This window comes from Medicago truncatula, chromosome 8 (assembly GCF_003473485.1).
Source record: "Medicago truncatula cultivar Jemalong A17 chromosome 8, MtrunA17r5.0-ANR, whole genome shotgun sequence".
Classification (NCBI taxonomy): Eukaryota; Viridiplantae; Streptophyta; class Magnoliopsida; order Fabales; family Fabaceae; genus Medicago; species Medicago truncatula.
In genome coordinates this window covers 12,107,515-12,126,124 of record NC_053049.1, presented here as the reverse complement: position 1 = coordinate 12,126,124, position 18,610 = coordinate 12,107,515, and the positions used below count along the sequence as shown (strand labels likewise).

At 31.7% G+C, this 18,610-nt stretch overlaps 3 long non-coding RNA genes across 3 annotated transcripts; all 3 read left to right on the top strand.

Annotated features, from left to right (window-relative positions):
* The first annotated feature begins 2,232 nt into the window (after positions 1–2,232).
* On the top strand, positions 2,233–4,057 carry LOC11445196 (uncharacterized). The gene is made up of 3 exons (XR_003007706.2): positions 2,233–2,390; positions 2,506–2,629; positions 3,115–4,057. It is a non-coding gene; the product is annotated as an uncharacterized lncRNA (long non-coding RNA).
* Positions 4,058–7,099: 3,042 nt separating this feature from the next.
* Positions 7,100–9,421, top strand: LOC112417176 (uncharacterized). Its single transcript, XR_003007716.1, has 4 exons — positions 7,100–7,287; positions 7,383–7,590; positions 8,673–8,755; positions 8,941–9,421. It is a non-coding gene; the product is annotated as an uncharacterized lncRNA (long non-coding RNA).
* Positions 9,422–14,142: 4,721 nt separating this feature from the next.
* Positions 14,143–15,525, top strand: LOC11444578 (uncharacterized). The gene is made up of 4 exons (XR_003008082.2): positions 14,143–14,315; positions 14,409–14,616; positions 14,720–14,801; positions 15,158–15,525. It is a non-coding gene; the product is annotated as an uncharacterized lncRNA (long non-coding RNA).
* The last annotated feature ends 3,085 nt before the right edge of the window (positions 15,526–18,610 follow it).

The following is an 18,610-nucleotide window of genomic DNA, read 5'->3' as shown; positions in this document are numbered from 1 at the left end:
ATGGAAACACTTCTTGGTATGTTGTTTTTTTGCTTTGACAATTTTTATGGGATATGGTTGTGGTAATTGTTTATCTTTGATGTTCTACTCTTAGTTAAACTTTTCTATATTCAGATTTTAAGAAACTAATTAACCTTTTTGAATTATTATCCAACATGGCTAGCTGTTGGTTGTTTTGTATTTATTTGTCGTATTAGATACTCATTTTTTGTTTTTGAACTCTTGTACTATTGATCGTCGTATAGGTTTTTAAATTCCCTTTGTAAAGCTATCTTTCCAACATGTTACCTTCCTGAAAGTTAGTTTCTACTGTTCATATAGGTTTTGTGCTAAGCTTTCAGAGACAACTTGGTATGGTATGTCAATCTTGTGTTTCTTTCTATTTTCAGATGTTTAGAATGATTAAAAGGATGAAGAAAGTCGTCTACCTGAGGCAAAAGAAATTCACTTTGTGGGATGTTAAGTCAGAAGTTCAAAAGGATGGCTCCATAAAAATATAACTCAAAAATTTAGTTTAGATTTTATGTTTATGGTGAAATCATGGAATTATAGTGAGGACGTTCATGATTTCATTATTTATTGATATTGATCATGTTTCAAATTATCTTTTACATGGTTAATAATTCGGTTTATTTCTTTTTATGAATTCAAATAATATCGCTGATATTGTTTTTCTTTTCTAATTGGCTAGTAATTATCATGTCTAATCCAATTAGAGATATTTGTCGAGCCGCCAACCCAAATAAAAACATTGGGTTTTGGCTTTAAACTTCCAATTAGAACTTTTTATAGGCTTTTTATTGAATCCCTAAGTAGAGCTAGTACGGGTCACGAGTACCTCATTTGGCCCATATAACTACAAATGCTATAATAAATTTGTAGCACTAAAATTTTGCCTTTATGTAACTACACAAATATATAAGAAAATAGGTCAATTTTGCCTCGTTTGGCATAATTACAAGAAAATTCAATGCATGTATACCAAAACAAAGAAAATAGGTCAATTTTAGATGAATTGTAAATCTAGGAAAGATCATAGCTTTAAAACGGAAGGTGATAAACTTGAATGAGGTTGTTTCACTCCAAAACATTAAGATTTTTAATTTTATGTTTTGTTTTTTTTATTACTCAATCCACAATGAAATATAAGCAAAAAGTGTAGTTGAGAATTTGATATACATGGACTAAATTTTTAACCACACATCGACTTTTCAACTACCACTTATGTTTATATTTTATTCTGGAGGAGGTATATTTTTCGGATAAATAAAAAATATTGGTTATAAGAAATTTTGAGGAACTTTTATATAAATAAATAAGAGTCACCCTCTTTAGCCTGCAACCTATATATGACCAGGCTCTTGTATTAATTTTTGAATTCGTATTTATGAAAGTTTTACCACGTACCCTTATAGTTATACCTTTACCGCGATACATGATATACCATTGGAATTTTATCCTATTCCCATTTGACTTCACCACTACAAATTATATCATATATCTTTAGTTAAATTTTACAAATTATATCATCAATCGTTAGTTGAATTTTATCCTATTCTCTTGTCTTAAATGATATCCCTCTCCATCTCTCTTCTGTCCGCTTCCTCATTTCAATTTTCTGGATCTCCAATTCTCTTCTCTCATTTCACCACCAAATCTTTTAATATTTATTATTAATCCATAAACTTTGTACATCTGCATTACAACCACATGATTAATAAACTAAATGTCTCCAAATGAAATTGATCAGTAATTTCTCTTTCACAACGACACTCTTTATCTCAACTTTTTAATATTTCAATTCAATTCTTGTTTGGTTTCAATAAATTATTATCACCATTCACCATTTCACTAACACGTCAGAACATGTTATAAATTTAGCTGTCATTTTTGAAGAGACATAAAGTGATTTTGGAATACTTGTTTTCTGTTTTCCAATTTATAAATTTGACTGTCATTTATCCAATTCATTATTTAAAAATTGGTAGAGAAAATATTTTGTGGGGTGAAGTCAAATGACAAGAGGGGGGTAAAGTGAATTTTTTATGGGTTGTCCTTTGTAGAGGTGAAAGTATAATGTTTCGTATTTAAATAACTAAGGCTTTCTGGCCCAACCCAACAAAACCCGAATCCATAACAAACAGGTAGCCCATTTTGATTCTCAACTGTGCAAGAATGACTCTAGTATATATATAATAGATAATTAGGGTTTTCAAAGTAGCCCTTCTCACTTGCAGCTGCTACTCACTCTCAGATTATTATTATTTGCTGCTGCTATCCTTAACCCTCTCACAAATTATCACTTTCACGTTTTGTTGTTCCTTCCACTCCACCAAATGTAAACAAAAAGCTGTCATGAGTGAGCCTTTGGTATTTTAAACTACACAAAGGTATGCCTTAGATCAGATCTAATTCCACTTTCCTCAATTTTTTTGTTTTTTTTTTGCAAGTGTTCATTTTTATTCGTAATCTATTTTCTTCTAATTTTTGCTAAAATTGTTGCAGGTTCATTGTAGAGATCGGACGCTATTCCTTGATAATGATTTCGATTTCTTGTGGTCATCTACAAACGAGTGTGATTTCTTTGATTAAATAAGTTAATTCTCAAAAGAAGGGCTTCTTACAAACGGTACTTCAAAATGTTCTTTACATATTATATTTATGTTTAGGGTTAAATGACATTCAAATTTCTCCTACTTATTAGGTAATAGCTATAAAAAATCTTAGGGCAAGGATTTGGAGAGAGACTGAAAAGAAAAACTAAAATGTCGGATAAAATGAAAATAGTGACTTGTTGAGTTGAAATGATAAACAATCCTTAATATTGTGCATATATCTATTTGAAATTAGAATGTTACTTGTTTTACTCTATTATCTGTATTCTGTTGCTTTGATACTGCTGCTGCTTGTGAGTTTGGCCTGAGATTCTAGTATATAGTATACAACTATACATTTTTTAGTGTCGACTGCAAAAATAGTATTTTCTGACGTGAATTAAAAATAGTTTTTGTTCTTTATAATATTTTAGGATGCAATGTTTTTTCTTCATTTACTGTTATACATTTACTGGTTTCAAATAGAGATCATACTCATGGGTTGAGTTTTATATTTTAGGTGAAACAGTACAGGATTATGCCTACCCCTACCCGAGCATATCTGTTCCAACATAAATCGTCACCATGTTGGAAGGGAGGCAGAATGCCTCTATGAAGTTTGACAGGGATTTGAGCTATAACCCTACACAGTCTGAGTTAGACTTAGAATTAGCAATGATAATGTCCCTGTCTTCACAAGAGGCAGCCACATATGCTGCTCAAGCATTTGCTGAAGTGGAAGCCCTTCTAGAGGAAGCTGAAGAGGCAACAGAGGAGAGGAGGCTGATCCAAACACTTGAAGGGAGGAATAGTGTGATAAAGCTTGCTGATAGAATGGTCAAAATGTTTTGTGAATGCTTAACAATGCCTGGTCAAGTGGAATTGAACCATTTAACTCTTGATAGCATTGGTGGGGTTTAGAGTCTCTCTTCGCGATACCACCGACAATGATACAAGCCAGCCAAATGGCACTGTTGTAACTGCTGCTACCACTCTTTGGCTCCCTCTGCCTGCTCAGAAAGTTTTTGAATTGCTCAAAGATCCTACAAAACGATCACAGTGGGATGGTCTTTCTTGTGGAAATCCAATGCATGAAATCGCACACATTTCAAATGGACCCTATCATGGAAACTGCATTTCAATTATTAAGTCATTCATCCCTACTCAGAGGCAAATGGTTATTCTGCAGGAAAGTTTCACATCTCCGGTGGGGTCATATATTATATATGCTCCAATTGACAGAAAAACTGTGGATGTGGCTTTAAGCGTAAACAAGAAAGAAAGCAACCAATGTAATTGAAAGTGGGTGGTTTTTTTTTTTTTCTTTCTTAAGAAGCTTTTGAAGTACTTTGGTGTGTTGTTGCATTGAAGGTATTCTTAAGGGTTTGGTTTGGTTTTAGTAGTTTAAGGTTATTATTGTGAAACTGAGCTATGCTATGATAAAAGTTTGTGTGAATTTCCCCCTATTTTAAAGCTTTTCCATGAGTCTGTTTATATTCTGATGTTTAGAAACTAAATAATAATGTTGAATTTTCGTCCACTACTGTTTGCTAGTGTTTTCTTTTAATTTTTTATTTTTGTATCATTTCTTATCCTTTTTCAAATAGTAGATCTGATTCTTCTAAAAATAAAAATAAATTATCCTCTTGCAGCAGTATCGTAGTGAAAATAGTTGTAGCAACAAAACTCTACTTATATCTCTGACATAGAGTGCAAATTAATTAGAACTAACATTTAAGGTGTTATCTTTATTGATATTGAGCAACTATAAAATTATCATGCACATGGTTGCTGTCTCAGTTTAATTCATTTAAGAGTTCACATTTTGCTGCTAACTTTTTTTTGCTTTTCTGATTGGCAAGTAAATATCTTTTTTCATTTTTTTTTTAAGGCTTGGCAGGTAAATGTCAAGTAGACTTTTTAAATGCTGAAAAATATGATCACCTAGTTTCAATTGAAAATAGCTAATTGAATAGTGTGGCTTTGTATCAATTGGAAATGCCTAATCTATAACACTAGATATTTATACAGTCACATTAAATTTTCCAGATCTTGTGTCTTGCTTATTCACAAATGAATATTGATCCAAAAATTAATGCAGACTTACTTCATTTTGTTTTGGGATAAACATGATATTTTTGGATTCAATGTGCTTTGTTTGTCTATAATTAACTTATTACATTGGATGGAAACACTTGGTATGATAATTTTTTGCTTTGACAATGTTTGTGGATATGGTTGTGTTAATTGTTTATCTTTGATATGTTTCCTTTGTAAAGATATGTTTCCAACATGTTACTGTTGAGAAACATGGCTGTTGAGAAACATGGCATCCATGAAAATAGAGAGAAAAGCTTAGAAAACTATTCTCTTGATGATGGTTGAAAATAATACAAGAATGAAAGATGTGGGTACAAATGAGTCAACCATGTGACTTATATAGTAACTAAAACTAGTATCTTAACTAACTATATCATTATTCTTAATAGTTACCTTCCTTAAAGTTAGTTTCTATTGTTCATATATGATTTGGTGCTAACCTACCAGCAATAGCTTGGTATTGTCAATCTTATATTTCTTTCTATTTTCAGATGTTTAGAATGATCAAAAGGATGACGAAAGTCGTGATGTTAAGTCAGAAGTTCAAAAGGATGGCTCCATGAAAATGGAACTAAAAAATTTAATTTAGATTTTATGTTTAGGGTGAAATCATCAAATTAAAGTGATGACGTTCATGATTTCGATATTTGTTGATATTGATCATGTTTCAAATTATCTTTTACGTGGCTTCTGATTCAGTTTATTTCATTTTATGAATTTTAATTATACCGCTGACTTTGTTTTGCTTTTCTAATTGGCTAGTAATTATCATGTTCACTAGTTATCCGATCATCTCTTTTGTCAATTGAAAATACCTTCCATAAGGATTAGCATGGCAGGATTGAAAAAATTCCCATTGATATTTTTTTTAAATGTGAAGTGTTGTTAAATAATGGATACAGTTTCTACTTAAAAAAAGTCTACAATGGTAGTTGGATTTGAACATAGAAAATGTTCAGTTTACTCCTCATGTACTCCTCATGTCGGTGTGTGTATACACCATTAAACTAAAAGAAACAGAGAAAAAGAGAGTGATGCTATAGTTTTATGATGTGATAGAAAGTGAGAGATAGAAATAAAATGACGTGTTAAGTGAATGTATGAAAAGTTGGGGTGTTTAAATATCATTGTTGTTTAAAAAAAATTACCCCTATTTTTCGCTTATAATTGTGTGCAACATAGTCAACAGGGTATTAAATTTCTTCTATTGTTGTTGTTTTGTGATTGTCATCATCGATCTTATGAAGCTAGTTGATTTCCAACTATTTTATAGGTCTTTATTCTTCAATAACAATGTTTTTTTTTAAGGAATAATAATGTTTTTTTAAGGAATGACAATGTTTTTTTTAAAGTTAAATTAACCCAATTAAATTAGCACCGAAAAGTATTGTACAAAAACAATGTACAAAATTGATTCACCGCATGTCTTTGAAGTTTGGTTTTATATTGATTATGAAAGAGAACTATGGTCCACATAATTTATTTTTTTTTGGGTGGTGGTCGGACTTTGAACCCTGAACCTTGCATATATTATATATTGTCCATACCCAACTGAGCTACACTTCACACATTACTCGCTTTACATGATTTTTTCCCATTGAATGCATAGATACTAAAAAAATGAAAAAATATTCAATTCTTATGAAATGTAATACTTAAGAAGTTGTAACCGCTTTAAGATGGAAACTGGTAAAACTTGAATTCAGTTGTGTCACGCCAAAACTTTCATGCTTTTATTTTATTTTTAGTTTTGTTTTTTTAATTATATTTCTTTGGATAAATATGTATTATATATAATGAGATACCATATATAAAGGAAATATGAGGTTTTGGTCTAGCTTTTATATTCTTTCAATTACACCCTTAAATAAATTTGTCTATATAATGCTATTTGTTGGTGTGATTAAAAAATATAAGTATTAATCTTATATTTGCTATATTTGTTTGGTAATTGAAAAAGATAAACATAGTGTTTACAATTTGAAAGGCACAAAAAATTATAGATATAACTTTAATCAAAACAAAAACTTCATTAAAAAAATTATCGTTCATTATTTACATGCATTACTGCAATAAAAAAAAAGTGTGAAGACTGGCACAAAGTGTTTGTCTAAATGCTAGTAATGCGCATAAGAAATTATTTTGAACATTCTACAATGTTTTAAAAAATATGAAAATAATTATGGCATATCAATTTATCCCGTGGCTTGTATAGGGTCATATAGTTTTTTTTTTTTTTAAGAGGGTCATATAGTTTTTTCAAATTCCATATTTAAATGGAGCTTTTTAGCCCAGTCCGATAAAGTCTAATGTCTGTTAGGGCCGGCCCTAAACAAGTCGGGTAGAATAACCCATCTTCACACCTATATATAATAGATTGATGTATAGGTTTTGAAAAGGAACCCTTTATACCAGCTGCAGCCGCAGCTAACCACAAACACTCTGTTCCCCTCCTTCCACCAGCCGCATGTAATCATTTTCACATCTTAGAAGCTTGTAAGTAGAAAGAAGATTACTTGTTACATTCACTATCGTCTAAAATCAAACGAACCAAATACTGCAATTTGTGAGCTTGGAGTTTCACTACATATAGGTATGCAATATTTTTACTTCTTCATTAGATCTGATTTCATTTTCCTTTTCTCTCTGGTTCTAATTTTATACGAAACTGTAATTTCCTTTCTGCAGCTTTATTGTAGAGATCTGATGCTAATCCCTGATCATTATGATTTTAATTTCTTGTCGTCATCTACAATCTCCTTTCTTTGGTTGTTTATTGGTGATGACATGGTTTTATTTTTCTATGTCAACTTCGACTCGAGTGTGATTTCTTTGATTAAAAAAGTGAAAAATTCCAACATAATGGGCTGTTCAGAAGGTTGGCGGCATAAACACGGTATTCAAAAATATACTTTAGATTTTATGTTTATGTTTAGGGTTAAATCATCAAATTCTACATTCATTTTTATATTTATTGATATTGATCATGTGTGTGGACACTCAATGGATCTGCTATTCAAGTCTTTTTACCACTGTGAGTGTAACGAATTTTTATTGCAATGTAAGAGAAAACCTAGATACACATTGTCTTGATGGCTAATCAATTCTAGCAGGCGAATAAGTACGCGATCTTAGTACAATTTAATTTTGTTTTCCAATTGGATGATTCAATATATCATAACATAAACAACTTGATTTATTGTTGAGATATTACAATCTTTTTGTTTGTTAAATTGTGGTTTAAAGAATGAGATGTCAAGAAATTGATGCATTTGTCAATCATGCCACAAGATAAAAGCTTGTGCGGATTTCCCCTGTTTTAAAGCTTTTCAAGAGATTGCATTTAATTTATATAGGGCGTTGAGTTTTGAAATTAATAAAGTAATAAAGGAATAATTACATATTTATTTACTAATCTGAGAATGATATAGACAATAGAATCAAATTTGAGAATTATAAATATGTTTCATGGAAGTATTATATGGTTTTGTTGAATGGTTTATTAAGTTTCTTGCATTCAGGATGTGTGATATTTTAAATATATTTAATGGAAGTATCAAATGATTTTGTTGAATATATTTAATGGAAGTATCAAATGGTTTTGTGGAAGTATCAAATGATTTTATTGGAGTCAAGAATGTGACAAATTCTTGGGACTTTGGATTTCCACCATTCATAATTTAGTTGAATCCTCTTTTTTGTCTCTCTTATTAATGGCTAATGTGTTGTATATGACAACTACATTTTCTACCTTGATTTAATCTCTTACCATTCTTTCAAATAGTATTTTTAATTATTTAAAATAAATAAATTACCCACATGTTGAATTATGGTAGTGGAAATATCTGCAGTAGCGATTCTACTTTATATCTCCAACGTATTTAGCAAATTTCTATTAGTATTCATGTATTCTTTTTCTATGAATGTCTATCACTTGACTGTGTTGTAATTTTCTGTTGCGGTCTTACTATTGTCCAGATACCGAGCAATTCAACACATAACGCAGGCTCATACGGTATGTAAACTATGCTAAGAAAAACCTGGTTGGTGCCTGCGGACCGGTGAGTTGAATTTCATTTTTCCTAAATCATCATATCAATTTTGTGAAACTTTCTTGCATTTTGGACATTTAATATTAAGTTTCAATGTGGTTGCTGACAACTGGAATGGTTAATCTTATGGTTTTGAGTTATAAGTTATCTGTCACAACTGGAAATGTTAATCTTATGTTTCCTTATATTTTCAGATGTTAATCTTATGGTTTTTAGCTGTACAGAGACACTAATAAAAAGGTTATAAATCCAACACACACAGAGAGAGCCCTGTACACAAAGTAGGACATTAGAAATTCAGCTCGAATCCCTCCATGCAAACCACCACAATCTCTTTTCCAACATCATCTTCTATCCATACAATTTTTTGGGTTTCAACTCCACAGTTAATTTTCCATTTTGGAAGAAGATTTCATCTGGAACGTTGCTGAAGACATAGATATCATGGGACCTAAAGATTGCATCTGGAACATTGGTTAAGACAGACATCATGGGACCCAAAGATCAACATTCAAAGACATTCAAGAAGTTCAAAAGGATGGCTCCATAAAAATTATACTAACAAATTTAATTTAGATTTTCTGTTTACGATTACGGTGAAATTTTTGAATTCTAGTAATGACATTCAAGATTTTGATAATTATTAATATTGATCTTGGCTTGAATTATCTTTTACATGGTTTGTGATTCAGTTTATTTCATTTTACAAATTCAAGTTATGCTTCTGATATTGTTTGTTTTCTTCAAATTGGCTAGTAAATGTATGTTTGCTAATTAAGTGCTGAAAAATCTTATCAGCTTGTTTCAATAGAAAATACATAACATGAGGATTAGTATGGCCATAGCGTGAAAAAAAAATCACTTTTGACATATTGATATGATCCCATGATACACTATTTAGTAGAAAATATTGTCAAAAAGCGGTGTTATTGCATCGTCGCACATAGAAATTTGACATTATTGAAGTTGTGAGAAATAAAGTACAAAGGGTGCTAAATTTCTCCTCACGTATGACTTTTATTGGTGTTGTTTTGTAACTGTAATTATGGATCCTGGACGACTACAAGAAGTTTCTGTGGGTTCAAAATTAATTTACATATTGTCTTTTAAGTTTGATGTTATATTGATCCAAATACATGTAAACTTGCCTCAATTTGTGGAATCAGTGTGTCCTCTTTATTGATAACTCACAAACGACATCAGCCGCTTGATATAAGAATTTTGATTGTGTTTATTACGTATCTTTGATGTTTTAGTCTTAGCTAAGCATTTCTATATTCATTTGTAAAGAAACTAAATAACTTTGTTGAATTTTAATTCACTATGGTTTGCTGTTGTTTCCATTTTAATCGAATTAAGCGGAATTATTTGAAGCAGTACTTTTACTCAGTATCTTTGACATTGAAAAAATGAAATGATTTTTTGAATACTCTCCACCAATGGATCTTTTTTCTATGAATGTCTATCAGTTGAGTGTGTTGTATTTTTCTGTTGTAGTCTTATTATTATCAAGATATTGCAACACCTGGACACTTCCAACTGTCTAAATCTGTTACACACCGACATCAGCAAAGGGAGCAAATTCACTCATCAGATTCTGATTTCTGTCATCATTCATAGCATATGGCAAATCTGGATCGAACATAACAATCGGTATTTTCAAGACAAGGAACTCAATATCCCCAACATGGTCAGAAACATCATTGCAGAAGCTAAGTTTAGCTCCTCTCTGATGTCTGGAGCTAGTGATTCCTCCTCTCTAGACTTCATAGTTCGTTCTTTGTTCCAGATTCCTTCGCATTCTAGCAGGCAGGTGCACGTTAGTGAGGTTTTTTGAGACCTCCACAGAGGGGAAGCATAAAGATAAAGATTGACGGATCTTCTTATGGCTCACCCTCTTGTGAGACTATTGGTGTTGTAATTCATGACTGTGAAGCTAAGTACCTGGAAGGCTTTGTTCATAACATTGGGAAATGCTTCTGCTTATGTGACGGAGGTTTCAGGGATTTTGAAAGCGAGATGGCTGAATTGTTTAGCCTTGGCTCAATATTTTTCTTGTACTTTTTCACATATTCATGGGGAGTGAAAAAGTTTATATTAAGGCTGTTGAAACCGCCGTTATAATAAAAAATATTAGCCGTCATTTTATTGAACTCGTATTATGACAGCTTGCTTGACGGTTCTTCTTAAATCAATATTTTAAATTTAGCGGGGGAGTGAAAATGATGGCAGTTTTGACAACGCCATTTTGGCAAATTCTTCTTAAACCGACATTTTTTTTATACTGTCCACCAATTAATCTTTTTTCTATTAATGTCTATCAGTTTATTGTGTTGTATTTTTCTGTTGTAGGCTAATAATTGTCAAGATACTGAACATATTTCTACATTCGCATTTTTTCCTTTAAAACGTGGCCATTACAGCGGTTCAAAAAATAATGAGGTTTCAATCAAGAACCTTGACACCCATGAGTCCTGGCTGTTGGACGTAGGTAATAAAGAGCATGAATGATTTTTGTAGTTTCAGTTATGATTTGATCAGGATCATATATTTACAAGATTTATATATTATAATAACCGTAATATATAATTTATGGGTGGACACAGATTTCAACACTTCATTTGATAAAAAAAAAATACAATTCATCATATTATTAAAAAAATATATAACATTAAATTATTACCTTTTCTACTATTTTTTGTGTGTGAGAAAATAGAATGTTCAAATCTTTATATTCATGCAAGTATTAGAGTTGTCAAAATAGGCTTACACACATTAAGGTCAGCATGCCAATCCGAATAAAAAGTAGAATTTGGGCCTTAATATTCTATCGCGAACGTTTTCCAAGCTATTTAGTACGACCCTATATAGAGTACAACCTATTCTGGGTAGCATGTATGGGCCACTGGTAGTCTGTTTGTCTCAAATAACAAAAATTGCTAAAATAAATTAGTAGCGTTTATAAAACACTAAAATTCTACCTTTGTCTAACCACACAATAAGTTTATTTTGATAAAATCAACTACAAATAGTTAATGCAGATCCGGATCCTCTAAAGTGATGAACTTGCTTTAGATTGTAAAGTGGACAATATCAATCATTACTTAATAAAATAAAGGTAGATATTGTAGGTATATCATAGAAAATCACAAGTTTGTTATAATAAAAACCCTTGATTTTCTCACTTTAGAGGATTTTCTCCCTTTTTTTTTTTGTTTTTGAAATAGCACATTTATTTATCATACCACCCTTACAAGAAGTAAAATATGGCGGATTCAAAGACCAAAATCGATTATGCTCCCAGACCCCAAAATTGTGGACCAGCAACATGCTAACAGAGTCAAATCAACAAAGAAAACAACACCATGTAAAAAATTAACAATGGTACTAAAACCCAAAAGTCACCTATATCGATACAAAATAGAACTTCCATACAATCGTTAGGATTCCACCTCCATGACAACACATTGACTTCATCCACTATCTCTTCCACCTCCTTTACCACATTATTAAAAAAAAAAAAAATCATATTTCAAGCTCTCCAAATCATCCAAATCATTACTTGCCAAATAAGCCAATAACCTTTTTGCAGGTTTTCATTCGACGCCTCTCTACTCCAATTCCAAATGCTTAAACAAATTTGGAGGGGTAATGAACCAAGAATATATCCATCTCATTACCAGATTCCACACTCCTTCATCCACGACAGAAAACAAGAAGAGATGAGTAGATGTTTCCCACTCTAATTCGCACAAAGCACATTCTTCCAAATCCTCCGGTTGAATAATTTTGTAAATGGCAAGATTCGATTTCATCAAAATTCATTCAAGTAAATGTTTCCAAGAAAGAGCCACCACTCTTGATGGAGATTTCCCTTTGCAAAGATAACCAAAAACATTCTTCTTAATATCACTCCATCTATTCTCCCACATGATTAGATTCTCCAACAAAATATAAGTTGACTTAACCAAAAACAAATCATTTTCCTCTGGTCTCCACTTCCAACAATCTTGCTCTTAGGAATAATTGAAATCATCGACCACTTCAAACTAATTATTTATAAGGGTTCACTTCCCACACACAAAACTATCTCTTACATGAGAATAGGGTTGCTTATTTATTATTTAAAATAGCATAAAGTCTAGGAAATTGTACAAGTGTAGAACTTCCCCTCCACTTATCATTTCGATAATTAGTTCTCCCACCTCCGAATTAAACCAATTTGAGCTTCCAACTTCGTGAATAAGCACAAGATCCTTCCACCATCAAGAACCATACCACAGACACTCTACACCACTACCTTCCAACAAGGTTTGCACTCCACTTCCATATTTTTCTATCAACACTACTTTCCATATAGGATAATTGGTTTGTAACAACCGCCATCGCCATTTTTCCAATAAAATTCAAATTAAAACCCCTTGAACATATTTAGATTCACCACATTTATCATCATACCACTATATCCCTCTACCAAAAGAAGAAAAAACAAAGGAGATGATCTTCTTTCTTTAATTCTCTTTGAAAGAAATTGGACCGCTATATCCATCATACCACATTTATCATCATACCGCTATATCCCTCACCGCTAGCACCTATGAAAGAAGATTATAGAAGCTCTGTAACAAAGAAATTGGACAAAAGTTCATAAATTACAAAAGAAAGACATACTTTTTGCCCGTTCAATGCGTAGATATATACTTAAAAAATGAAGAAAAAAAAAGTCCAATTTTTATGAATTGTAAAACTTATGAAGATGGAAGCTGGTAACCTTGAATAAAATTGTGTTACGCCAAAACATTTATGTTTTTTTTATTTTCAGTTTTCTTTTTTAATTAGATTTTTTTAACTATACCTATAAACGAATTGTCTATAAAAATTCTATTTGTTGGTATCATTAAATTTATACAAATTTAAAAAAAAACAATAATAGTTTTATATTATTGGTGTCATTAAAAATTATAAGAATTGATATTATATTTTTAATATTGGTTGGTAATTCAAAAAGATAAACATAGTTCATTAAAAAAACAACTTTCATAATTTACATACATTATCGCAATAAGAAAAAGGTGTGCAGACAGACACAAATTGCTTGTCTGATCACTAGTAAAAAAAATAGTGCTTGTAAGAATCGTAAGAAATTTTGTTGAACATTCTATAATATTTTCAAAAAATGAATGAAAATAATTAAGGCAGGTCCATTTAGCCCATGGCCCGTATAGGGTCAAATAGTTTTTCTTAAGTCCATGTTCAAATAGAGCTTTTTATCCCAATCCAATAAAGTCTAATGTTTGTTAGGGCTGGCCCTAAATAGATCAGGTAGGGTAACCGGTCTTGACACCTATATATATTATAGACTGATATATAGGTTTTGAAAGCTAGCAGCAGCCGCAGCTACCCACAAACCCATGTTCCTCTCCTTCCACCAGCAGCATCTAATCACTTTCTCATGATCGACCTTAGAAGCTTATGAGAAGAAAGAAGATTACTTGTTACATTGACTATCATCTCAAATCAAACAAATCAAACACTTCAATGTGTGAGCCTTGAGTTTAATTACAGAAAGGTATGCAGTATTTTGATTTCTTCATTAGATCTGATTATGCTTTCTCTTCTCTCTAGTTCTAATTTCTACTGAACTGTAATTTCTTTGTTGCAGCTTCAGTGTAGAGATCTGATGCTATTCCTTGATCATTATGATTTTAATTTCTTGTCGTCATCTACAATCTCCTTTCTTTGGAGGATTATTGGTGACAACATCGTTCTATTTTTCTATTTCAACTTCAACTCGAGTGTAATTTCTTTGATTAAAAAAGTGAGAAACTCCGATATAATGGGCTGTTCAAAAGGATGGATCTATAAAAACGGTACTCAAAGATCTACTTTAGATTTTATTTTCATGTTTAGGGTTAAATTATCAAGTTCTACATTGAAGATTTTCATATTTACTGATGTTGATCATGTGTGTAGACATTCAACGGATCTGCTGTATAAGAAAAATACCTAGATACCCATTGGGTTCAAGCCTAATCAATTCAAGCCGGTGAATCAGGTACACAATCTTAGTAAAATTTAATTTTGTTTTCCTATGGGAAGATACAATATATCATAACATAAACGGCTTGATTTATTCTAGAGATATTGCAATCTCTTTCTTTGTGTTACATGGTCGCTTAAATCTTGTCTAATTAAAAATTCATTTACAAATATGAAAATCAAATAAGCAAGAGAAACAAATTTGAGAATTATAAATATGTTTCATGGAAGTATTAAATTGTTTTGTTGAATGCTTTATTAAGTTTCTTGCATTCAGGATGTGTAATATTTTAAATATATTTCTTGGAAGTATTAAATGATTTTGTTGAATGCTTCCCGAAAATTAAATGTGGTTATTTTTTTTTTGTACAGCTAAACTTTATTCAAAACACAGCCCTATCCACCCAAGATGAGCAGGAATGAGTCACAGAAATACAAAGTGCTGCCAAAAGGACATTCTCCCCTTTGTGTGTTATCTGGGCAAACAGAAACTGATGAGAATGTTGTTGAAGAATTTTGTAACGAGATATAATAGGTTTAGTACTAAGTTCACCCATGAGCAAAGGAAGAAGATGTTGGATTTTGCAATAACATTAGGTTGGAATATTAAAAATAATGATGAGAATGTTGTTGAACAATTTTGTAACGAGATATAAAAGGTTTAGTACTAAGTTCACCCATGAGCAACGGAATAAGATGTTGGATTTTGCAATGACATTAGGTTGGAAGATTAAAAATAATGATGAGAATGTTGTTGAAGAATTTTGTAACGAGATATAAAAGGTTTAGTACTAAGTTCACCCATGAGCAAAGGAAGAAGATGTTGGATTTTGCAATGACATTAGGTTGGAAGATTAAAAATAATGATGAGAATGTTGTTGAAATTTTTTGTAACGAGATATAAAACGTTTAGTACTAAGTTCACCCATGACCAAAGGAAGAAGATGTTGGATTTTGCTATGATATTAGGTTGGAAGATTAAAACTAATGATCAGAATGTTGTTGAGGAGTTTTGTAACAATATAGAGGTGAAGTGTCATGTTTTTAAGGTTTGTATCGCGGTATAAAAATAAGCATACACCCATGGAAAAAATTGGATAATTACGAGTCCTTGTAACAATTTGTAATCCAATAATATTTTCTAATGATGAACGTTCTGGTTGATCTTGAGCCAGGAAGATTAATTGGTTTAGAGATCTTAATTGCATGATTTTTTTTTGTTTGTGAATAAGATGCATTTATATTTATGTTATCGAAAACAAGCATGCTTAATTCTGAAATGTTGGTTGGAAGAAGGATAGTTTCTTCATAGCATCATTTTTTCTTTTGCTCCTGCATTTTCTGAATTTTAATGTCTTTGTATTATATGTCCAAGTTTTTCTTTGGCTCTTTTATTTCTTGATAATAACTATAACGTGCAGATATTTTTAGCTTCTCCAACTGCCTGAAGGAAAGTCGTAGAATTTCGTGTTCTTTAATGGTTGATATGGTCATATGTTGCATACTTTTTCTTATGTTTGTTTTGTTTCTTAGAAGAGAAAACATAATGCATTTCATTTAAAATAAGAGTAGTGATACATGATAGAACTCAAATGAAAAATACGAAAACTAACATGACATTGAGCTAGATCATAAGAAATAAGGCATCGACAATCATTAATAATTGACGTAAAATCTGAGAAACCAAGTGAACAACCATAGATACAGTCAACCACTACCTTTGAGTCCATCTCCACAACGTCACCCCAACAATTTGGTTTAGCGGGGCATCTAAATTTTCTATAGCAGCAAACACAACCAAAGAAAAACTGTCATTTTGATCAATAATAGAATGGAGGGAGGGCCCAATACCAGTGTGTTACCAACAAGCAAAACTATTGTCGCACTCGAAGAAAAATGGAAACTATCTTCGTTGTAGACTGTACATATCGCACAAGAGCCTTGACATGGAACATCCCGGCTTTGTAAACGTAGCCTTATAGAGATACAATTGCAACAGGCTCGCCAAACCAAATTCCTAACCCACTACAAGAAAATATAAAATTTGCTACGAAACTAATGGTCGTTAACACGTAGCTAATTCCTAGCAAAACTCATTTAGCTACTATTTAGTTGGGAATCAGCTGTCATACTAGCCGTAGCCTGGATTGGGCGGAAAATTACCTAGCCAAATATTTCCTAGCTAAGTGGCATCTAATATTTATAAATTCCTAGCTCTTTCCAAACTAATGCCTAGCAATATACCATTCAAAATTTAAGTTTCCTAACTATTTGGCTAGGACATTGCTACAATAATTTTAAAGTAAATCTCAAGCCGCAAGGTCCTAGCAATTTCGTAGTTTACTACTAGCTTATTAAAATTATTTTTTTTTTCTTCATTTTGGAGTATTTAAACAAAAAATTAAGCTAGACTGTAAAAAAATATATAAAATTTGATTACTAGTCGAAAATTAGGCATTGATTCACAATTAGTAATTATTAAAAATTAACAATAACATATATATTACTGAAATCAAGATTCTATTTACGATTTGGATTGGTAGGGGTGGGTGAAATTGCAAAATCGTCGGTTTTCACGATTCTGGTAAGGATTCTAACAACAATATATATAACATCAGGTCCAGAGGGTATTTAAGAGGGAATAAAATGGAATCTACAGATACATTTATAAGTAGCCATGTTGAAATATCAAGAAAAAAAATTCAATAACACCTTAGGCATTATTTATGTACCAGATTCTATGAGATTGATCAGAATCTGTCTACAGCTTCACTATCCATATCCATGTGATCTCCTTTGTAAATTTGTTCAAGTTCATTGTGTCTTTTAAACACTAATTCCTTCATCTTACTGGCTTTCAAAACACTTAAGCGTTGAACTTCTACCTCGACCTACACAAATATAAATAATCAAGCAACTAAAATTCAGACTATACAAATAAAATTGCAACGCAAGTACAAGTCGTTGAAGGTTTCACCTGCCAATGACATCAGAAGAAAGGCCACCTTGGATTGAGACTTCGTCAACTGATGCTGAAATTAATCTAATAACATGGCTAAAGGCCTTTTGCTCTTCAATTGGTATCTCCATAAGATCCCATAACTCTACACAAAACTTAGCAAGTTCTTGTACCTGCAAGAAAGTAAAATTATATTCATATATCTTCAAGAACCTATTGGAAAAAAGTGCTCCACAAATAAAAAAATCCGAACAAAGAAGCAAACTCTTTTGATACACAATAAAGAAAAGACAAAATATGACTTCTGTTTCCTTCATTGCATCTTAGTAAAATTATGAGTTCTGTTTCATTCATTGCATCTTAAACGTTATTTTATAAAACATTGACTGTCCAGTACACTTTCTTCTGACTTCATAATCAACTTATTCCAAATACCAATTGTATATAAAGCAAGACATTGGGAAATCAAAATAATTATGCTATCTGCAAGAAATTAAGAGACAGGGTATCATTTGATGTATCAAATGAGATGATCCAGCTGTGTTACTTGCCATAGCAACAATGAGACTCATACATATACATGCAGCAATCACACGTATAAATTCATTTGCAGTATTTCAATCTTGATCAGAAAAGTCACCTTTCGCTTACCTGGTTTACAAGGTGACTGAACATATTCTTCCTTAGCAGCGCTACAACCCTTGCGCTTGCAGAATAAAAAAGCCATGCTCGAAGTGCTGAGCAAACTGAACTGCAAAACTCAGATAACTTAGTCAACCATTTGAGATCTCCAAGGAAAATTATGTGACATACTTACCCGATGAGTTGAAAAGTAGAGGTGAACGCAAGGATCATACTTACCCGAT